This window comes from Lissotriton vulgaris, chromosome 1_1 (assembly GCF_964263255.1).
Source record: "Lissotriton vulgaris chromosome 1_1, aLisVul1.2, whole genome shotgun sequence".
Classification (NCBI taxonomy): domain Eukaryota; kingdom Metazoa; phylum Chordata; class Amphibia; order Caudata; family Salamandridae; genus Lissotriton; species Lissotriton vulgaris.
In genome coordinates this window covers 230434856-230458808 of record NC_141685.1, presented here as the reverse complement: position 1 = coordinate 230458808, position 23953 = coordinate 230434856, and the positions used below count along the sequence as shown (strand labels likewise).

The window sequence follows — 23953 nt, the reverse complement described above, 5'->3', positions numbered from 1 at the left end:
ATCTTTTTTCCTAAATTATTACAATACTGGAAAGGGGCGACCACTCGGTCCCCCCGAACGTATGGATGAGTGCCTCGATCCCCCCGGGAAGCCATTTTTGGGCGGGAGGCGCGTCTCGGCTGGTATGCCCGAAGCGGCGTAGCCGGGGCGCGCTTTTTTCCCGCCCTAGAGTGGGCTGGCCTAGACACCGACACAGCCAGCCACGCCCTCGGGGCAGGCAGGGGCGGGTTTTCGCCCGCCCTGAAGACGGATAAAAGAAGGCGCAAGACCAGAAGACGTCCTCTTGTTCTTGTGCTCCGAAGCTGCACCTCCTCGCTACACGTGAGCTCGGGACGGAACGAAGAGCCAATTTTGAGCGTTTTGATCCTTTTCTTTGTCTTCCAGATACTTCCTCGGAGAGATGCCCAAGAAAGGCGCAAAGAGAATGACGACCGACCAGATGGTGCGGGCCCTTTGCAAAGAGGTGTCCGACATAAAGAAACGGTTGGCGGAGCGAGATGGGGAGGAGGGTTCGGGCCCTGCGCCGGCTGGAGGGAGACCTAAGAGGCCGAGAAGGGTTCCAGCCGGTGGAGACGCCCCGGTTCCCTCTGCCCCGCTCGAGGCGCCGACCCCAGTACCGGTCGAGGGGAATCCAATCCCCGTTGTTGTCACCCCGACACCCAAGGAAGACATGCCCCCCGAGCTGGCAGCACAGCTAGCAGCATGGTTGGGGGATAGCAGTGATGGCGCCACGGCTGCCGAGGCACAGGCGCTGATAAAAGGGCTTCGTGAGAAGAATGAGGCAGCTAGAGTGGCTGCACCGTTGGCGGGGATAGACAAGCCGCAAGCGGCAGAAGCTGCGTCCGGTTCAGGTAAGCGGCCATTGCCGATTGCACGGGACGAGTCAGCACCCTCTCGTAGAGAGAGATTGGGACAACATGTGCCCTTAGCGATAAAGGAAAAGATCTGGGCAGGGGAATACGTGAATATTTTTTCCTTGCTTGTTGATCATTATGATGTGGAGCATGTAAAAAGTCAGAAGGACCTAATGCATCCGAGTGTTTGGCGCGCAAGAATGGCCGCCTTTAAGGTAAATGAGAATATTGGTAACTGGGGCAATGCGTGGGGTATTTTTACATCGATTTTGGGGGAACGTAGGCCCGAGTTGCTTCCTGAGTTTCCCGTTTACCAATCAAGAATTATGGGTTACTCGACAGCGTATCAAGGTAACCATTGGTTTTGTTATGATAATCTGTTCAGGAAAGAAAAAGAACATAACAAGAGTTTGACTTGGGATTGTTACGATTCTTTAACATGGGATAAAATGAAAGAATCGGGAATGCTAAGAATGCCATTGGTTGGGAGCAATGTTGTTGATTACTCCCGCCAAAATGTGGGGTCGCCCTTTCGACCAAGTACGAGCACCGACGACCAGTCGAGGCCCGCAGGCAATACAGGGAGAAAGGGTTTCTGTTATAACTTCAACAGAGGGAAATGTACCAGGCCTCCGGGATCATGTAAATTTAGACACGAATGTAGTACGTGTGGGTCATCCCATCCTGAGTCATCGTGCAGAGCCAGAACGAGTGAGAATGGGGGTAAGGGAGGCGCCAAACAGGTCTAATCTAGGCCGAGGGGCGCCTTTACCAACTCCGATTGATACCTTGGCAATGATTCCCTGGCTCAGCGAATACCCGGATCGGACTTCTGCCGGGGTGCTGCGGAACGGTTTTACACATGGTTTCCGCATCCCGGTAGGGGACTTTCAGGGTGTAGGGATGTGCAAAAATCAACTTTCCGTTCTACAACATACATCTGTAGTGCAGGAGAAAATTCAGAAAGAGGTTAGCCGGGGACGGGTCGCCGGCCCGTTTAGTGTACCCCCGGTACCGGATTTTGTTTGTTCTCCGTTAGGGGTGGTCCCCAAGAAGGACCCAGGTGAGTTTCGATTGATTCATAATCTGTCTGCTCCACATGGTCTTTCGGTGAACGACGCAATTGATCCAGAAGTTTGTTCGGTGCGATACGCATCTTTTGATGAGGCAGTAGCCATCTTGAATCGCCTGGGGCCCGGGACGTTGATGGCGAAATCTGATATCGAGTCAGCGTTCCGGTTGCTCCCGGTACACCCAGACGATCAGCGTCTTTTGGGATTCGGGTTCCAGGGATCATTTTACATGGATAGGTGTATGCCAATGGGATGCTCTATATCATGTGCTTATTTTGAGCAATTCAGTACTTTCCTGCAATGGGTGTTCACTAAGAAAATGGGTTTTCGAAATGTAATGCACTACCTTGACGATTTTTTGTTCCTTGGTCCCGCCCGAAATCCCGAATGTGCCCAGGCCTTAGATGAATTCTGTGTGTTGATGGGTCAATTTGGCGTGCCGTTGGCACCGGGTAAAACTATGGGTCCCACGACTTGCCTCGAATTTTTGGGGATCGAGTTGGACTCAAGGGAGGGGTGTTTCCGTTTACCAGCTAGCAAAGTGTTGAAATTCAGGACAGCCCTCCGAGTATGTTTGAATACACCTAAGGTTACACTGCATCAGTTGCAACAATTAGTGGGAAAGTTGAACTTTGCCTTGAGGGTAATCCCAATGGCTCGCCCCTTTTCCCGCTCCATTGCCCAAGCGATGGTCGGCCTGAAAGAGGGTCATCATCGCACGAGGTTATCGGCTGAGGTCCGCCAGGACATGCGGATATGGTTAGCATTCTTGGCGGACTTCAATGGCCGAGTCGTCTGGAACAAGCCAGCCGTATCCTCAGAAGAGCTTGGGCTATGGACAGATTCAGCAGGAAGCATAGGTTTTGGCGCCATCTTCGGCACGAACTGGTCTGCTCAAAGATGGCCCCTATGGTGGCACGAGAAGGGGCTAACGAGTAATATTGCTTTCCTTGAATTATTTCCCATTCTCGTGGCCCTGAGAACCTGGCCAGAAGGTTTCAGAAATCATTCTGTCATTTTTTGGTCCGACAACATGACCGTGGTAGAATGCATCAATAGTCAGTCAGCCCATTGTAAATTGATTTTGAGGCTGCTCAAAGAAATTGTCCTACTATGTATGCAACTGAACGTGGTATTCAGAGCAAAGCATGTCCCAGGGGTGATGAATCAGGCTGCTGACGCACTGTCTCGTTTTCACATGCAGGCTTTCTCGGGTTTCCTTCCTTCAGCGGACCCGGAGCCGGCACCCTTCCCCGAAGCTCTCTGGTCTCTCGGTGCCCCGAACTTCGTCACCTCGTGGGAGAGAGTCTAGCACCCAGGACAAGGAAGGCATATGAAGGGGCGTTCCAGGCCTATTTAGCCTTTTTAGGGGCAGAGAGAGGGGGTCTGTGGGGTCAGGAAGAGTGGGTAGTACTCTTTCTGATGTCTTTACATAGGGCTGGGAAATCGGTGGCTACGGCCCAAAGGCATCGTGCCGCCATTTCCTTTGTTGCCAGGGCCCATGGCATCCTGGACCCAACAGCGTCTTTCACAGTACAGAAAGCGCTGCGTGGGTGGCAACGCCTAGAGGGTCGCAGAGTAGACGTGAGACGACCGATAGGTCTAGACAGGTTGTCCCAGTTACTGGACACACTCCCTAACACGTGCTCGTCCCCTTTCGAGACTTGTTTGTTCCGGACTGCATTTACGCTGGCGTTTCACGGGGCTATGAGAGTTAGTGAGCTGGTTGCAAGGAACAAACAGGATGTGACGGGGGGCTTGTGCAGGGAACATGTTCAGATCAGGGGGGATGCGATGATTGTCTCCTTTCTCAGGTCTAAGACTGACCAAGATGGGAAAGGGGACTGCACGATCATTCGCAGGGACCCCGAGTCATCCATGTGTCCGGTACGGTGCTTAGAAGATTACCTAGCACGGAGAGTGGCATCATGGGGGGGGACATTGTTGAGGCATGCAGACGCCACCCCGCTGACGAGGTTTCAGTTTCAACGGGTGCTTGCAATGGCCATTGCCGCAGCGGGCTTGGACCCGGGCGAATTTGGGACCCACTCCTTTCGTATAGGGGCGGCCACTGAAGCTACAGCCAGGGGTCTCAATGTTGAACAAGTGAAACGTGTGGGGCGCTGGTCCTCCAATTGTTATAAGAGGTACGTGCGATTGCACATGTTGTGAAGCTGTAATCATGTACTCACGCCTCTTGTCTTTTGTTTGTTTTCAGTTGCGCAAGCCTACGCGGCAGGGCAGACTGAGCAGTCGACCCAACACCAGGCCAGCGGTCGCACGTCACCGGCTGTGAGGAAGGAGGTGTGGGTCGTGGGCCACTCATACGTGAGACGGGCCGCAGACGTATTCAAAGCAGGTGACATGTTTCACGTACCTGGGGAATACGGGTACAGAGTGTCCTTCTACGGAAGGGGCGGTCTCTGTATTGACCAGTTTCAGGAATTTTTTGAGGGCTTGTTAGAGCGGATGAGGTCACCGCCGTCCATAGTCATAGTGCATTTAGGGGGCAATGATTTGGTCACCACCGGTAGACGACTTCTCCTGGAGGCTATGCTTTCCACGGTAAGTTGGTTAGCGAGGAGAGTTCCGGGGTGCCTGATTGCGTGGTCTCATATGATCCCACGAAAAGTGTGGCGGGGGGCTATCTCGATCCCTGCTTTGAATCATTCTGTTAAAAAGTTGAATAACAAAGTGAGTAGGTTGTTCCGTTCCAAGACATTGCATTCGATCTCGCATAATTGTATTAATGATGACAGTATGTATCTGGGGGATGGTGTGCATTTGTCGAGGGCGGGGAATGAGTTACTCATAGGAGACTTCCTAGCCTGGTTAAAATCTTTAAAACATGACCTTTAGGTAGGAGTTTTGTGGGGGGTCCGGATAGCCGGTCAACTATCCGGACCTGTGGCGGTAAGGTCATGATCGGTGAGCACTAATTGGTAGATCCCTATGAGTGGGCGTCACCCAACACGGATGGGAGCGCTCGGGAGAGGTGGCCATTGGCCCCTCAGTGGGGAGGCGGTCCCGTCTAAGGGCGGGACGCCGGAAGTAAAGGAAAGGCGGTCAAGGCCCCTTCCTTTGTAGGAGGGGTTACAGCCCCCTCCTGGGGAATTTCCCGGGGCCAGTGTCATCTGCGACGGCAGATGCGGTAAGTTGTGTGGGGTGGGGAGAGGTCAACGATACCTTCTAGATACCACACACAAGTGTTCGAACGACCTTTAAATGGCGTCGAGTCTTAAGTGCCCCCGTCAAGACAAGGGAAATTGTTAGTGGTTGCACTTGAGGTAAGCCTCTGTGCTGTCGCCCCTCCCAAGTGGGAGGGGTAAGTCGGGTTAGGGATCTTGACACCGGTTATGACCTTGCCGTTGGCCCTTAAACGTTAGGATGTACAATTCCAGTGTTCTTAGAGAATGTTTTGTAGGATGCTAGTTCGGCTAGGAGAACCTCTGTATTAGAGATTATGTTAAGGTTAGCCAAACTCGTAATGTGATAATGAAATTGTACATAACATGAAAACGTTTAATGTTTTAATTTTTTGTTTTAATAAATACGGCCGGGATGGTCACTCCATCCCACATCCAAAAACTTTAAGAACTGTTTCCGGTTTCCCTCCTTTTGGGGATTGTGTTGAGAGGGGGTGGCGGGTATCTCAGCCATATGGAAAGGGGCGACCACTCGGTCCCCCCGAACGTATGGATGAGTGCCTCGATCCCCCCGGGAAGCCATTTTTGGGCGGGAGGCGCGTCTCGGCTGGTATGCCCGAAGCGGCGTAGCCGGGGCGCGCTTTTTTCCCGCCCTAGAGTGGGCTGGCCTAGACACCGACACAGCCAGCCACGCCCTCGGGGCAGGCAGGGGCGGGTTTTCGCCCGCCCTGAAGACGGATAAAAGAAGGCGCAAGACCAGAAGACGTCCTCTTGTTCTTGTGCTCCGAAGCTGCACCTCCTCGCTACACGTGAGCTCGGGACGGAACGAAGAGCCAATTTTGACCCACCCACCAGCCCCTGAGGACAGCAAGTTGTTGTGCAATAAAGTGAATTTATAAGTTGTTTTTCCATCTCGTTTACAGGCTGTGACAGTATCAGTTTGTGGTTAATCATAATAAAGTATGGTGAATATCGTCTAGGTTGTTACGATTAAAAATGATTTGATGTAGTGTTACATTTCTAGCATGTTCTTTCGGTCGTAGCGACCAATGTTTTCATAGGTTTGAGTAAGAACTGTCGTATTTATTTTTGGTAGGCGGTAAGGTCATGATCGGTGAGCACTAATTGGTAGATCCCTATGAGTGGGCGTCACCCAACACGGATGGGAGCGCTCGGGAGAGGTGGCCATTGGCCCCTCAGTGGGGAGGCGGTCCCGTCTAAGGGCGGGACGCCGGAAGTAAAGGAAAGGCGGTCAAGGCCCCTTCCTTTGTAGGAGGGGTTACAGCCCCCTCCTGGGGAATTTCCCGGGGCCAGTGTCATCTGCGACGGCAGATGCGGTAAGTTGTGTGGGGTGGGGAGAGGTCAACGATACCTTCTAGATACCACACACAAGTGTTCGAACGACCTTTAAATGGCGTCGAGTCTTAAGTGCCCCCGTCAAGACAAGGGAAATTGTTAGTGGTTGCACTTGAGGTAAGCCTCTGTGCTGTCGCCCCTCCCAAGTGGGAGGGGTAAGTCGGGTTAGGGATCTTGACACCGGTTATGACCTTGCCGTTGGCCCTTAAACGTTAGGATGTACAATTTCAGTGTTCTTAGAGAATGTTTTGTAGGATGCTAGTTCGGCTAGGAGAACCTCTGTATTAGAGATTATGTTAAGGTTAGCCAAACTCGTAATGTGATAATGAAATTGTACATAACATGAAAACGTTTAATGTTTTAATTTTTTGTTTTAATAAATACGGCCGGGATGGTCACTCCATCCCACATCCAAAAACTTTAAGAACTGTTTCCGGTTTCCCTCCTTTTGGGGATTGTGTTGAGAGGGGGTGGCGGGTATCTCAGCCATAAGAAATTCCTAGCCAAAAACAATTAGTTTTATGAAGAAATTATTTCATTGAAATAAATATCTATCGATCTGTCTATCTAGCTATCTTTCTATTCATCAATATATATATATATATATATATATATATATATATAATCAGCTCACTTTACCATTTGCAGCTTATAACTATTAGCCACCACGGGTCACTACTAACCAAAAGCACTCATTCTCCTTGTAAATCGTGCCAATCGAGTGGAACAGCAGCCTAGGATTCACGACTGCTTCATCTCATTTTCCAACAGATTGTAGACGTAAATTGGTTTTGATGGTACGCCTGTGCATGCTGAAATATTCAGATCATATTCTGAATTTCAGTTAACACATCAGTAAGCATTTTGGCCATCAGTGAATTCAACCTTTTTTCTCAATCGGAATAGGCAAGGATAATGACAGATATATTTTACAATGTTAGAAAGTACATCATTTTATTTAATTGTGTGAATAAAAGGAATCGCCTCCCCGTCGGGGAATTGAACCCCGGTCTCTGGCGTGACAGGCGGGGATATTGACCACTATACTAACGAGGACTTATTGGCTTAAGTTAAACAGTGCTCACCTCACTGGGGTTAAGGCATGCCCTCGATCAATTCTCAGTATTGTAATAGGCAGAATTGCTGCTTTTGGTTAGGACAAGTAATCTTTTTTCCTAAATTATTACAATACAGAAATTCCTAGCCAAAAACAATCAGTTTTAGGAAGAAATTATATTCATTGAAATAAATATCTATCGATCTTTCTATCTAGCTATCTTTCTATTCATCAATATATATATTTATATATATATATATATATATATATATATATATATATATATATAATCAGCTCACTTTACCATTTACAGCTTAAAACTATTAGCCACCACGGGTCACTACTAACCAAAAGCAGTCATTCTCCTTGTAAATCGTGCCAATCGAGTGGAACAGCAGCCTAGGATTCACGACTGCTTCATCTCATTTTCCAACAGATTGTAGACGTAAATTGGTTTTGATGGTACGCCTGTGCATGCTGAAATATTCAGATCATATTCTGAATTTCAGTATGGCTGAGATACCCGCCACCCCCTCTCAACACAATCCCCAAAGGAGGGAAACCGGAAACAGTTCTTGAAGTTTTTGGAAGAGGGAGGGAGTGACCCTCCCGGCCGTATTTATTAAAACAAAAAATTAAAACATTATATTAATGTACAATTTCATTACCACATTGCGATGTTTGGCTAACCTTAACAGATTCTCTAATACAGAGGTTCTCCTAGCCGAACTAACATCCTACAAAACATTGACTTGAAATTTTGAAATTGTACATCCTAACGTTTAAGGGCCAACGGCAAGGTCGTAACCGGTGTCAAGATCCCTAACCAGAAATACCCCCCCCACTTGGGAGGGGCGACAGGACTGAGGCGTACCTCCAGTGCAACTACCAATTTCCCTTGACTTGACGGGGGCACCAATACACTCGACGCCATTTAACGGTCGTTCGAGGACTCGTGTGAGGTTATCTAGAAGGTAGCGTAGACCTCCCCCCAAACCCCACACAACTTACCACATCTGCCGTCGCAGACGTCACTGGCCCCGGGAAATTCCCCAGGAGGGGGCTGTAACCCCTCCTACCCAGGAAGGGGCCTTGACCGCCTTTCCTTTTCTTTCGGCGACCCATCCTTAGAAGGGACCGCCTCCCCGTTGAGGGGCCAATGGCCACCTCTCCCGAGCGCTCCCATCCGTGTTGGGTGACGCCCACTCATAGGGATCTTCCAATTAGTGCTCACCGATCATGACCTTACCGCCCGACCAAAATAAATACGACAATGCTTAACTAAATTACTAAATGATTACCTATGAAACGACAGTAGCAACAACCACTTTATTAAAAGCATGCTTACTGATAAACACAAAAGCAGAAATACTTTATTTGCAAAACATAACACAAATCGACCAGACTTTATTGCATACTCAAAGTCATCACGGTAATCACCATAACCTGTAAACGAAAATCAGAGTTATCCATCAAATTTTATTCCGACATTATTAAAACCACTTGCTGTCTTCAGGGGCTGGTGGGTGGGTCAAAATTGGCTCTTCGTTCCGTCTCGAGCTCACGTGCAGCGAGGAGGTGCAGCTTCAGAGCACAGGAACAAGAGGATGCCTTCGGGTCTTGCGTCCCCTTTTATCCGTCTTCAGGGCGGGCGTAAACCCGCCCCTGCCTGCCCCGAGGGCGTGGCCAGCCGCGTCAGTGTCTAGGCCAGCCCACTTTAGGGCGGGAAAAAGCGCGCCCCGGCTACGCCGCTTCGGGCATACCAGCCGGGACACGCCACCCGCCCAAGATGGCTTCCCGGGGGGATCGTGGTACTCTGCCATACATGCGGGGGGACCGAGTGGTCGCCCCTTTCCATATGGCTGAGATACCCGCCACCCCCTCTCAACACAATCCCCAAAGGAGGGAAACCGGAAACAGTTCTTGAAGTTTTTGGAAGAGGGAGGGAGTGACCCTCCCGGCCGTATTTATTAAAACAAAAAATTAAAACATTATATTAATGTACAATTTCATTACCACATTGCGATGTTTGGCTAACCTTAACAGATTCTCTAATACAGAGGTTCTCCTAGCCGAACTAACATCCTACAAAACATTGACTTGAAATTTTGAAATTGTACATCCTAACGTTTAAGGGCCAACGGCAAGGTCGTAACCGGTGTCAAGATCCCTAACCAGAAATACCCCCCCCACTTGGGAGGGGCGACAGGACTGAGGCGTACCTCCAGTGCAACTACCAATTTCCCTTGACTTGACGGGGGCACCAATACACTCGACGCCATTTAAAGGTCGTTCGAGGACTCGTGTGAGGTTATCTAGAAGGTAGCGTAGACCTCCCCCCAAACCCCACACAACTTACCACATCTGCCGTCGCAGACGTCACTGGCCCCGGGAAATTCCCCAGGAGGGGGCTGTAACCCCTCCTACCCAGGAAGGGGCCTTGACCGCCTTTCCTTTTCTTTCGGCGACCCATCCTTAGAAGGGACCGCCTCCCCGTTGAGGGGCCAATGGCCACCTCTCCCGAGCGCTCCCATCCGTGTTGGGTGACGCCCACTCATAGGGATCTTCCAATTAGTGCTCACCGATCATGACCTTACCGCCACAGGCCGGATAGTTGACCGGCTATCCGGACCCCCCACAAAGCTCCTACCTAAAGGTCATGTTTTAACGTTTTTAACCATGCTAAGAAGTCTCCTATGAGTAACTCATTCCCCACCCGAGACAAATGCACACCATCCCCCAAATACATACTGTCATCACTAATACAGCCATGCGAAATAGAATGCAATGTCCTGGAACGGAACAACCTACTCACTTTGTTATTAAGCTTTCTAACAGAATGATTCAAAGCATGAATAGAAATAGCCCCTCGCCACACCTTTCGTGGGATCATATGGGACCACGCAATTATGCACCCCGGAACTCTCCTCGCCAACCAACTTACAGTGGAAAGCATTGCCTCCAGGAGAAGTTGTCTACCGGTGGTGACCAAATCATTGCCCCCTAGATGTACTATGACTATAGACGGCGGTGACCTCGTCCGCCCTAACAAACCCTCGAAAAATGTTTGAAACTGGTCAATACAGAGACCGCCTCTTCCGTAGAAGGACACCCTGTACCCGTATTCCCCAGCTACGTGAATCATGTCACCTGCTTTGAATACGTCCGCGGCACGCCTCACGTGTGAGTGGCCCACGACCCACACCTCCTTTTTCACAGCCGGTGATGTCTGACCGCTGGCCCGGTGTTGGGTCGACTGCATAGTCCGCCCCGCCTCGTAGGCTTGCGCAACTGAAAATCAAACAAAAACAAGAGGCGTGAGTACATCATTACAGCTTTACAACATGTGTAACCGCACATACCTCTTATAACAATTGGAGGACCAACGCCCCACTCGTTTCACTTGTTCAACATTAAGACCCCTAGCTGTAGCTTCTGTAGCAGCCCCTATCCGAAAGGAATGGGTCCCAAACTCGCCCGGGTTCAAGCCCGCAGCGGCAATTGACATCGCAAGCACCCGCTGAAACTGAAATTTCGTCAGTGGGGTGGCGTCCGTGTGTCTCAACAAGGTCCCCCCCCATGATGCCACCCTTCGTGCTAGGTATTCTTCTACACACTTTACCGGACACATGGAGGACCCGGGAATCCTGCGTATGATTATGCAGTCACCCATCCCACCTTGATCGGTCTTGGACCTGACAAAGGAGACCGTCATTGTCTCACCTCTGATCTGAACATGTTCCTGGCACAAACCCCCTGTCACATCCTGTTTGTTCCTTGCCACCAGTTCGCTTACCCGCATCGCCCCATGAAATGCCAGCGTAAAAGCGGCTCGGAACAACACTGTCTCAAACTGAGATGAACATGTGGAAGGGAGTGTGGCCAACAACTGGGCCAACCTATCCAAACCTATCGGGCGCCTCTCATCTACTCTGCGACCTTCAAGGCGTTGCCACCCACGCAGCGCTTTCTGTACAACGAAAGACGCTGTCGGGTCCTGGATACCAAGAGCCCTGGCAACAAAGGAAATGGCAGCACGATGCCTCTGGGCCGTAGCCACCGATTTCCCAGCCCTACGTAAGGACATCAGAAAATTCACTACCCATTCCTCGTGGCCCCACAGCCCCTCTCTATCGGGCCCCAAAAAGGCTAAATAGGACCGAAACGCCCCTTCATATGCCTTCCTCGTCCTTGGTGCTAGACTCTCTCCCACGAGGTGACGAAGTTCGGGGCACCGAGAGACCAGAGAGCTTCGGGAAAGGGTGCCGGCTCTGGGTCCGCTGTAGGAAGGAAACCCGAGAAAGCCTGCATATGAAAACGAGACAGTGCATCAGCCGCCTGATTCATTACCCCCGGGACATGTTTTGCTCTGAATAGCACATTCAGTTGCATACACAGTAAAACAATTTCTTTGAGCAGTCTTAAAAGCATTTTACATCGTGCAGCCTGGCTATTGATGCACTCGACCACGGTCATATTGTCAGACCAAAAAATCACAGAGTGATCTTTGAACCCTTCGGGCCAGGTTCTCAGGGCCACAACAATGGGGAAAAGTTCCAGGAAAGCAATATTACTTGTCAGACCATTGTCATGCCACCATGTCGGCCACCTTTGGGCCGACCATTTTGTGCCGAAGATGGCACCAAAACCTATGCTACCTGCTGAATCGGTCCATAGCCCCAGCTCTTCAGAGGACACGGCTGGTTCGTTCCAGACGACTCGACCATTAAAGTCCGCCAGGAAGGCTAACCAAATGCGCATGTCCTGGCGGACCTCAGCCGATAGTCTCGTGCGATGATGGCCTTCCTTTAGGCCGACCATAGCTAGGGCAATTGAACGGGAGAAGGGGCGGGCCATTGGTATCACCCTCAGGGCAAAATTCAACTGTCCCACCAACTGCTGTAATTGATGCAGCGTAACTTTAGATCCATTTATACACACTCGGAGGGCTGCCCTGAATTTTAACACTTTGTCAGCTGGCAAACGAAAACAACCCACACTGGAGTCTAACTCGATCCCCAGAAACTCAAGGCAAGTCATAGGACCCACCGTCTCACCTGGTGCCAATGGCACACCAAACTGCTTCATTAACATACAAAATTCGGCCAAGGCCCGGCCACATTCGAGATCCCCGGCTGCCCCAAGGAACAGAAAATCATCAAGGTAATGCATTACATGGTGGAAACCCGTCTTCTTTGTGAAGACCCATTGTAGAAAACTACTGAATTTCTCGAAATAGGCACAAGATATCGAGCACCCCATCGGCATACACTTATCCATGTAATAACAACCCTGAAACATGAAACCTAGGAGACGCTGGTCGTCTGGGTGTACCGGGAGCAACCGGAACGCTGACTCGATATCTGACTTCGCCATCAGCGCCCCGGGCCCCAGGCGATTCAAAATGGCTACGGCCTCATCGAAGGATGCGTACCGCACCGAACATACTTCCGGATCTATTGCATCGTTAACAGAAAGACCACGTGGAGCTGATAAATTATGAATCAATCGGAACTCCCCCGGGTCCTTCTTGGGGACCACCCCTAAAGGAGAACAAACAAAATCATGCACCGGGGGTACACTAAACGGGCCGGCAACCCGACCTCGAGTAACCTCTTTTCGGATCTTATCCCGTACCACGGTCGTATGCTGCAGGACCGAAAGTTGATTTTTACACTTCTCCACACCCTGAAAGTCCCCTACCGGGATGCGGAAACCATACGAAAATCCGTTCCGCAGCACCCCAGCAGAAGTACGATCCGGGTATTCACTGAGCCAGGGAATCATCGCCAAGGTATCAATCGGGGTAGGTAAAGGCGCCCCTCGGACTATGTTAGACCTGTTTGGCGCCTCCTCTCCCCCCGTTATCACCTGTTTTGGCTCTGCACGTGGACTCAGGATGGGGCGACCCGCACCCACTACATTCATGTTTAAATTTACACGATCCCTGGGGTCTAGTACATTTACCTCTGTTGAAATTAAAGCACAACCCCCTTTTTCCAGTATTGCCGGCAGGTCTCGACTGATCGTCGGTACTCGCACCAGAACGAAAGGGCGTCCCCCCATATTGGCGGGAGGATTCGCCAACATTACTTCCTACCAATGGCATTCTCAACATACCTGTCTCCTTCATTTTATCCCATGTCAAAGAATCATAACAATCCCAGGTCAAGCTTTTATTATGCTCTTTAGCCTTTCGAAAAAGATTATCGTAGCAAAACCAATGGTTACCCTGGTATGATGTCGAGTACCCCATGATTCGCGACTGATAGGTCGGCAATTCGGAAAGCAACTCGGGCCTACGTTCCCCCAATATCGACGTAAAGATTCCCCATGCATTGCCCCAATTGCCAATATTCTCATTCACTTTAAAGGCGGCCATTTTTGCGCGCCAAACACTCGGATGCATGAGGTCTTTCTGCCCCTTAACATGCTCCACTTCATAATGATCAACAAGCAACGAGAAGATGTTCACATATTCCCCTGCCCAAATCTTTTCCTTAATTGCCAAAGGCACATGTTGACCCAACCTTTGTCTACGAGAGGGTGCTGACTCATCCCTCGCAATCGGCAATGGCCGCTTACCTGCACCGGACGCTGCCTCTGCGGTCGCAATCGTCCCTTGTGGCTTGTCAACTACTGCAACCGGCGCGGACACCTTGGCTGCTTCACGTTTCTCGCGCAATTGCTTCATAAGCGCCTGCGCCTCGGCAGCCGTGGTGCCCTCACTACTTTCGCCCAACCACGCTGCAAGTTGTGCTGCCAGCTCGGGCGGCATATCTTCATTGGACACCGGGGTGACCACCACGGGAATCGGATTCCCCTCCGCCGGAACTGGGGTTGGCGCTTCGAGCGGGGTACAGGGCACCGGGACGTCTCCCCCAGCTGGTCCCCTCCTTGGCCTCTTGGCTCTCCCTCCTGGAGCTGCTCCAGCCGACGGACGTTCCGGCCCCCCTTCCCCGTCTTTCTCCGCCACCCGCTTCTTTAGCTCGGTCATCTCCTTCATGAGGACCCGAACCATCTGTTCAGTCGTCATTCTCTTCCCGCCTTTCTTGGGCATTTCTCCGACAGAGTATCTGTAAGACAAAAGAAAGATTTACAACTCTCAAAATTGGCTCTTCGTTCCGTCTCGAGCTCACGTGCAGCGAGGAGGTGCAGCTTCAGAGCACAGGAACAAGAGGATGCCTTCGGGTCTTGCGTCCCCTTTTATCCGTCTTCAGGGCGGGCGTAAACCCGCCCCTGCCTGCCCTGAGGGCGTGGCCAGCCGCGTCAGTGTCTAGGCCAGCCCACTTTAGGGCGGGAAAAAGCGCGCCCCGGCTACGCCGCTTCGGGCATACCAGCCGGGACACGCCACCCGCCCAAGATGGCTTCCCGGGGGGATCGTGGTACTCTGCCATACGTGCGGGGGGACCGAGTGGTCGCCCCTTTCCATTAACACATCAGTAAGCATTTTGGCCATCAGTGAATTCAACCTTTTTTCTCAATCGGAATAGGCAAGGATAATGACAGATATATTTTACAATGTTAGAAAGTACATCATTTTATTTAATTGTGTGAATAAAAGGAATCGCCTCCCCGTCGGGGAATTGAACCCCGGTCTCCCGCGTGACAGGCGGGGATACTGACCACTATACTAACGAGGACTTATTGGCTTCAGTTAAACAGTGCTCACCTCCCTGGGATTAAGGCATGCCCTCGATCAATTCTCAGTATTGTAATAGGCAGAATTGCTGCTTTTGGTTAGGACAAGTAATCTTTTTTCCTAAATTATTACAATACAGAAATTCCTAGCCAAAAACAATCAGTTTTATGAAGAAATTATATTCATTGAAATAAATATCTATCGATCTTTCTATCTAGCTATCTTTCTATTCATCAATATATATATTTATATATATATATATATATATATAATCAGCTCACTTTACCATTTGCAGCTTATAACTATTAGCCACCAGGGGTCACTACTAACCAAAAGCAGTCATTCTACTTGTAAATCGTGCCAATCGAGTGGAACAGCAGCCTAGGATTCACCACTGCTTCATCTCATTTTCCAACAGATTGTAGACGTAAATTGGTTTTGATGGTACGCCTGTGCATGCTGAAATATTCAGAGCATATTCTGAATTTAAGTTAACACATCAGTAAGCATTTTGGCCATCAGTGAATTCAACCTTTTTTCTCAATCGGAATAGGCGAGGATAATGACAGATATATTTTACAATGTTAGAAAGTACATCATTTTATTTAATTGTGTGAATAAAAGGAATCGCCTCCCCGTCGGGGAATTGAACCCCGGTCTCCCGCGTGACAGGCGGGGATACTGACCACTATACTAACGAGGACTTATTGGCTTCAGTTAAACAGTGCTCACCTCCCTGGGGTTAAGGCATGCCCTCGATCAATTCTCAGTATTGTAATAGGCAGAATTGCTGCTTTTGGTTAGGACAAGTAATCTTTTTTCCTAAATTATTACAATACAGAAATTCCTAGCCAAAAACAATCAGTTTTATGAAGAAATTATTTCATTGAAATAAATATCTATCGATCTGTCTATCTAGCTATCTTTCTATTCATCAAAATATATATATATATATATATATATATATATATAATCAGCTCACTTTACCATTTGCAGCTTATAACTATTAGCCACCACGGGTCACTACTAACCAAAAGCAGTCATTCTCCTTGTAAATCGTGCCAATCGAGTGGAACAGCAGCCTAGGATTCACGACTGCTTCATCTCATTTTCCAACAGATTGTAGACGTAAATTGGTTTTGATGGTACGCCTGTGCATGCTGAAATATTCAGATCATATTCTGAATTTCAGTTAACACATCAGTAAGCATTTTGGCCATCAGTGAATTCAACCTTTTTTCTCAATCGGAATAGGCAAGGATAATGACAGATATATTTTACAATGTTAGAAAGTACATCATTTTATTTAATTGTGTGAATAAAAGGAATCGCCTCCCCGTCGGGGAATTGAACCCCGGTCTCTGGCGTGACAGGCGGGGATATTGACCACTATACTAACGAGGACTTATTGGCTTAAGTTAAACAGTGCTCACCTCCCTGGGGTTAAGGCATGCCCTCGATCAATTCTCAGTATTGTAATAGGCAGAATTGCTGCTTTTGGTTAGGACAAGTAATCTTTTTTCCTAAATTATTACAATACAGAAATTCCTAGCCAAAAACAATCAGTTTTAGGAAGAAATTATATTCATTGAAATAAATATCTATCGATCTTTCTATCTAGCTATCTTTCTATTCATCAATATATATATTTTTATATATATATATATATATATATATATATATATATATATATATATATATATATATATATATATATATAATCAGCTCACTTTACCATTTACAGCTTAAAACTATTAGCCACCACGGGTCACTACTAACCAAAAGCAGTCATTCTCCTTGTAAATCGTGCCAATCGAGTGGAACAGCAGCCTAGGATTCACGACTGCTTCATCTCATTTTCCAACAGATTGTAGACGTAAATTGGTTTTGATGGTACGCCTGTGCATGCTGAAATATTCAGATCATATTCTGAATTTCAGTTAACACATCAGTAAGCATTTTGGCCATCAGTGAATTCAACCTTTTTTCTCAATCGGAATAGGCAAGGATAATGACAGATATATTTTACAATGTTAGAAAGTACATCATTTTATTTAATTGTGTGAATAAAAGGAATCGCCTCCCCGTCGGGGAATTGAACCCCGGTCTCTGGCGTGACAGGCGGGGATACTGACCACTATACTCACAAGGACTTATTGGCTTCAGTTAAACAGTGCTCACCTCCCTGGGGTTAAGGCATGCCCTCGATCAATTCTCAGTATTGTAATAGGCAGAATTGCTGCTTTTGGTTAGGACAAGTAATCTTTTTTCCTAAATTATTACAATACAGAAATTCCTAGCCAAAAACAATCAGTTTTATGAAGAAATTATATTCATTGAAATAAATATCTATCGATCTTTCTATCTAGCTATCTTTCTATTCATCAATATATATATTTATATATGTATATATATATAATCAGCTCACTTTACCATTTGCAGCTTATAACTATTAGCCACCAGGGGTCACTACTAACCAAAAGCAGTCATTCTACTTGTAAATCGTGCCAATCGAGTGGAACAGCAGCCTAGGATTCACCACTGCTTCATCTCATTTTCCAACAGATTGTAGACGTAAATTGCTTTTGATGATACGCCTGTGCATGCTGAAATATTCAGAGCATATTCTGAATTTCAGTTAACACATCAGTAAGCATTTTGGCCATCAGTGAATTCAACCTTTTTTCTCAATCGGAATAGGCAAGGATAATGACAGATATATTTTACAATGTTAGAAAGTACATCATTTTATTTAATTGTGTGAATAAAAGGAATCGCCCCCCCGTCGGGGAATTGAACCCCGGTCTCCCGCGTGACAGGCGGGGATACTGACCACTATACTAACGAGGACTTATTGGCTTCAGTTAAACAGTGCTCACCTCCCTGGGGTTAAGGCATGCCCTCGATCAATTCTCAGTATTGTAATAGGCAGAATTGCTGCTTTTGGTTAGGACAAGTAATCTTTTTTCCTAAATTATTACAATACAGAAATTCCTAGCCAAAAACAATCAGTTTTAGGAAGAAATTATATTCATTGAAATAAATATCTATCGATCTTTCTATCTAGCTATCTTTCTATTCATCAATATATATATTTATATATATATATATATATATATATATATATATAATAATCAGCTCACTTTACCATTTACAGCTTAAAACTATTAGCCACCACGGGTCACTACTAACCAAAAGCAATCATTCTCCTTGTAAATCGTGCCAATCGAGTGGAACAGCAGCCTAGGATTCACGACTGCTTCATCTCATTTTCCAACAGATTGTAGACGTAAATTGGTTTTGATGGTACGCCTGTGCATGCTGAAATATTCAGATCATATTCTGAATTTCAGTTAACACATCAGTAAGCATTTTGGCCATCAGTGAATTCAACCTTTTTTCTCAATCGGAATAGGCAAGGATAATGACAGATATATTTTACAATGTTAGAAAGTACATCATTTTATTTAATTGTGTGAATAAAAGGAATCGCCTCCCCGTCGGGGAATTGAACCCCGGTCTCCCGCGTGACAGGCGGGGATACTGACCACTATACTAACGAGGACTTATTGGCTTCAGTTAAACAGTGCTCACCTCCCTGGGGTTAAGGCATGCCCTCGATCAATTCTCAGTATTGTAATAGGCAGAATTGCTGCTTTTGGTTAGGACAAGTAATCTTTTTTCCTAAATTATTACAATACAGAAATTCCTAGCCAAAAACAATCAGTTTTATGAAGAAATTATTTCATTGAAATAAATATCTATCGATCTGTCTATCTAGCTATCTTTCTATTCATCAATATATATATATATATATATATATAATCAGCTCACTTTACCATTTGCAGCTTATAACTATTAGCCACCACGGGTCACTACTAACCAAAAGCAGTCATTCTCCTTGTAAATCGTGCCAATCGAGTGGAACAGCAGCCTAGGATTCACGACTGCTTCATCTCATTTTCCAACAGATTGTAGACGTAAATTGGTTTTGATGGTACGCCTGTGCATGCTGAAATATTCAGATCATATTCTGAATTTCAGTTAACACATCAGTAAGCATTTTGGCCATCAGTGAATTCAACCTTTTTTCTCAATCGGAATAGGCAAGGATAATGACAGATATATTTTACAATGTTAGAAAGTACATCATTTTATTTAATTGTGTGAATAAAAGGAATCGCCTCCCCGTCGGGGAATTGAACCCCGGTCTCTGGCGTGACAGGCGGGGATATTGACCACTATACTAACGAGGACTTATTGGCTTAAGTTAAACAGTGCTCACCTCCCTGGGGTTAAGGCATGCCCTCGATCAATTCTCAGTATTGTAATAGGCAGAATTGCTGCTTTTGGTTAGGACAAGTAATCTTTTTTCCTAAATTATTACAATACAGAAATTCCTAGCCAAAAACAATCAGTTTTATGAAGAAATTATATTCATTGAAATAAATATCTATCGATCTTTCTATCTAGCTATCTTTCTATTCATCAATATATATATTTATATATATATATATATATAATCAGCTCACTTTACCATTTGCAGCTTATAACTATTAGCCACCAGGGGTCACTACTAACCAAAAGCAGTCATTCTACTTGTAAATCGTGCCAATCGAGTGGAACAGCAGCCTAGGATTCACCACTGCTTCATCTCATTTTCCAAAAGATTGTAGACGTAAATTGGTTTTGATGGTACGCCTGTGCATGCTGAAATATTCAGAGCATATTCTGAATTTAAGTTAACACATCAGTAAGCATTTTGGCCATCAGTGAATTCAACCTTTTTTCTCAATCGGAATAGGCGAGGATAATGACAGATATATTTTACAATGTTAGAAAGTACATCATTTTATTTAATTGTGTGAATAAAAGGAATCGCCTCCCCGTCGGGGAATTGAACCCCGGTCTCCCGCGTGACAGGCGGGGATACTGACCACTATACTAACGAGGACTTATTGGCTTCAGTTAAACAGTGCTCACCTCCCTGGGGTTAAGGCATGCCCTCGATCAATTCTCAGTATTGTAATAGGCAGAATTGCTGCTTTTGGTTAGGACAAGTAATCTTTTTTCCTAAATTATTACAATACAGAAATTCCTAGCCAAAAACAATCAGTTTTATGAAGAAATTATTTCATTGAAATAAATATCTATCGATCTGTCTATCTAGCTATCTTTCTATTCATCAATATATATATATATATATATATATATATATATATATATATATATATATAATCAGCTCACTTTACCATTTGCAGCTTATAACTATTAGCCACCACGGGTCACTACTAACCAAAAGCAGTCATTCTCCTTGTAAATCGTGCCAATCGAGTGGAACAGCAGCCTAGGATTCACGACTGCTTCATCTCATTTTCCAACAGATTGTAGACGTAAATTGGTTTTGATGGTACGCCTGTGCATGCTGAAATATTCAGATCATATTCTGAATTTCAGTTAACACATCAGTAAGCATTTTGGCCATCAGTGAATTCAACCTTTTTTCTCAATCGGAATAGGCAAGGATAATGACAGATATATTTTACAATGTTAGAAAGTACATCATTTTATTTAATTGTGTGAATAAAAGGAATCGCCTCCCCGTCGGGGAGTTGAACCCCGGTCTCCCGCGTGACAGGCGGGGATACTGACCACTATACTAACGAGGACTTATTGGCTTCAGTTAAACAGTGCTCACCTCCCTGGGGTTAAGGCATGCCCTCGATCAATTCTCAGTATTGTAATAGGCAGAATTGCTGCTTTTGGTTAGGACAAGTAATCTTTTTTCCTAAATTATTACAATACAGAAATTCCTAGCCAAAAACAATCAGTTTTATGAAGAAATTATTTCATTGAAATAAATATCTATCGATCTGTCTATCTAGCTATCTTTCTATTCATCAATATATATATATATATATATATATATATATATATAATCAGCTCACTTTACCATTTGCAGCTTATAACTATTAGCCACCACGGGTCACTACTAACCAAAAGCACTCATTCTCCTTGTAAATCGTGCCAATCGAGTGGAACAGCAGCCTAGGATTCACGACTGCTTCATCTCATTTTCCAACAGATTGTAGACGTAAATTGGTTTTGATGGTACGCCTGTGCATGCTGAAATATTCAGATCATATTCTGAATTTCAGTTAACACATCAGTAAGCATTTTGGCCATCAGTGAATTCAACCTTTTTTCTCAATCGGAATAGGCAAGGATAATGACAGATATATTTTACAATGTTAGAAAGTACATCATTTTATTTAATTGTGTGAATAAAAGGAATCGCCTCCCCGTCGGGGAATTGAACCCCGGTCTCTGGCGTGACAGGCGGGGATATTGACCACTATACTAACGAGGACTTATTGGCTTAAGTTAAACAGTGCTCACCTCCCTGGGGTTAAGGCATGCCCTCGATCAATTCTCAGTATTGTAATAGGCAGAATTGCTGCTTTTGGTTAGGACAAGTAATCTTTTTTCCTAAATTATTACAATACAGAAATTCCTAGCCAAAAACAATCAGTTTTAGGAAGAAATTATATTCATTGAAATAAATATCTACCGATCTTGCTATCTAGCTATCTTTCTATTCATCAATATATATATTTATATATATATATATATATATATATATATATATATATATATATATATATATATATATATATATATAATCAGCTCACTTTACCATTTACAGCTTAAAACTATTAGCCACCACGGGTCACTACTAACCAAAAGCAGTCATTCTCCTTGTAAATCGTGCCAATCGAGTGGAACAGCAGCCTAGGATTCACGACTGCTTCATCTCATTTTCCAACAGATTGTAGACGTAAATTGGTTTTGATGGTACGCCTGTGCATGCTGAAATATTCAGATCATATTCTGAATTTCAGTTAACACATCAGTAAGCATTTTGGCCATCAGTGAATTCAACCTTTTTTCTCAATCGGAATAGGCAAGGATAATGACAGATATATTTTACAATGTTAGAAAGTACATCATTTTATTTAATTGTGTGAATAAAAGGAATCGCCTCCCCGTCGGGGAATTGAACCCGGGTCTCTGGCGTGACAGGCGGGGATACTGACCACTATACTAACAAGGACTTATTGGCTTCAGTTAAACAGTGCTCACCTCCCTGGGGTTAAGGCATGCCCTCGATCAATTCTCAGTATTGTAATAGGCAGAATTGCTGCTTTTGGTTAGGACAAGTAATCTTTTTTCCTAAATTATTACAATACAGAAATTCCTAGCCAAAAACAATCAGTTTTATGAAGAAATTATATTCATTGAAATAAATATCTATCGATCTTTCTATCTAGCTATCTTTCTATTCATCAATATATATATTTATATATGTATATATATATAATCAGCTCACTTTACCATTTGCAGCTTATAACTATTAGCCACCAGGGGTCACTACTAACCAAAAGCAGTCATTCTACTTGTAAATCGTGCCAATCGAGTGGAACAGCAGCCTAGGATTCACCACTGCGTCATCTCATTTTCCAACAGATTGTAGACGTAAATTGGTTTTGATGGTACGCCTGTGCATGCTGAAATATTCAGAGCATATTCTGAATTTCAGTTAACACATCAGTAAGCATTTTGGCCATCAGTGAATTCAACCTTTTTTCTCAATCGGAATAGGCAAGGATAATGACAGATATATTTTACAATGTTAGAAAGTACATCATTTTATTTAATTGTGTGAATAAAAGGAATCGCCTCCCCGTCGGGGAATTGAACCCCGGTCTCCCGCGTGACAGGCGGGGATACTGACCACTATACTAACGAGGACTTATTGGCTTCAGTTAAACAGTGCTCACCTCCCTGGGGTTAAGGCATGCCCTCGATCAATTCTCAGTATTGTAATAGGCAGAATTGCTGCTTTTGGTTAGGACAAGTAATCTTTTTTCCTAAATTATTACAATACAGAAATTCCTAGCCAAAAACAATCAGTTTTAGGAAGAAATTATATTCATTGAAATAAATATCTATCGATCTTTCTATCTAGCTATCTTTCTATTCATCAATATATATATTTATATATATATATATATATATAATCAGCTCACTTTACCATTTACAGCTTAAAACTATTAGCCACCACGGGTCACTACTAACCAAAAGCAGTCATTCTCCTTGTAAATCGTGCCAATCGAGTGGAACAGCAGCCTAGGATTCACCACTGCTTCATCTCATTTTCCAACAGATTGTAGACGTAAATTGGTTTTGATGGTACGCCTGTGCATGCTGAAATTTTCAGAGCATATTCTGAATTTCAGTTAACACATCAGTAAGCATTTTGGCCATCAGTGAATTCAACCTTTTTTCTCAATCGGAATAGGCAAGGATAATGACAGATATATTTTACAATGTTAGAAAGTACATCATTTTATTTAATTGTGTGAATAAAAGGAATCGCCTCCCCGTCGGGGAATTGAACCTCGGTCTCTGGCGTGACAGGCGGGGATACTGACCACTATACTAACGAGGACTTATTGGCTTCAGTTAAACAGTGCTCACCTCCCTGGGGTTAAGGCATGCCCTCGATCAATTCTCAGTATTGTAATAGGCAGAATTGCTGCTTTTGGTTAGGACAAGTAATCTTTTTTCCTAAATTATTACAATACAGAAATTCCTAGCCAAAAACAATCAGTTTTATGAAGAAATTATATTCATTGAAATAAATATCTATCGATCTTTCTATCTAGCTATCTTTCTATTCATCAATATATATATTTATATATATATATATATATAATCAGCTCACTTTACCATTTGCAGCTTATAACTATTAGCCACCAGGG

General features: G+C 45.3%; 5 non-coding genes across 5 annotated transcripts; all 5 read right to left on the bottom strand.

Annotated features, from left to right (window-relative positions):
* Positions 1-15057: 15057 nt before the first annotated feature.
* TRNAD-GUC (transfer RNA aspartic acid (anticodon GUC)) lies at positions 15058-15129 on the bottom strand. The gene has a single exon. It is a non-coding gene; the product is annotated as a tRNA-Asp (tRNA).
* A 630-nt stretch (positions 15130-15759) lies between these two features.
* Positions 15760-15831, bottom strand: TRNAD-GUC (transfer RNA aspartic acid (anticodon GUC)). The gene has a single exon. It is a non-coding gene; the product is annotated as a tRNA-Asp (tRNA).
* Positions 15832-18621: 2790 nt separating this feature from the next.
* On the bottom strand, positions 18622-18693 carry TRNAD-GUC (transfer RNA aspartic acid (anticodon GUC)). The gene has a single exon. It is a non-coding gene; the product is annotated as a tRNA-Asp (tRNA).
* A 1317-nt stretch (positions 18694-20010) lies between these two features.
* On the bottom strand, positions 20011-20082 carry TRNAD-GUC (transfer RNA aspartic acid (anticodon GUC)). Its single transcript has one exon. It is a non-coding gene; the product is annotated as a tRNA-Asp (tRNA).
* Positions 20083-22868: 2786 nt separating this feature from the next.
* TRNAD-GUC (transfer RNA aspartic acid (anticodon GUC)) lies at positions 22869-22940 on the bottom strand. The gene has a single exon. It is a non-coding gene; the product is annotated as a tRNA-Asp (tRNA).
* Between the last annotated feature and the right edge of the window lie 1013 nt (positions 22941-23953).